The following is a 277-nucleotide window of genomic DNA, read 5'->3' as shown; positions in this document are numbered from 1 at the left end:
AAAGTAGAAATTCGCTTTTGTTGGTCAACTAATGATCTCCATTTGGACCTCAATTATGAATTTCTCAAAACTTTGGAACTTCTTTAGTACAAACTGAAAGTTATTGTAAAGTTTGTCAAAAATTCAGAGGTTTTGAACCACTGCTTCATTTTTTTCCTGAAAACAATGAATCAATTAGAGTATGTTTGATTGATATGAAAAATATTACCTAGAAAAGAAAATATTTTCCATCTTTTGTGGAAAATAAAAACCACCTCTACCCAAGGAAAATATTTTC

Source organism: Olea europaea, chromosome 10 (genome assembly GCF_002742605.1).
Source record: "Olea europaea var. sylvestris chromosome 10, O_europaea_v1, whole genome shotgun sequence".
Lineage (NCBI taxonomy): Eukaryota > Viridiplantae > Streptophyta > Magnoliopsida > Lamiales > Oleaceae > Olea > Olea europaea.
Note: the sequence above shows the minus strand (reverse complement) of the source record.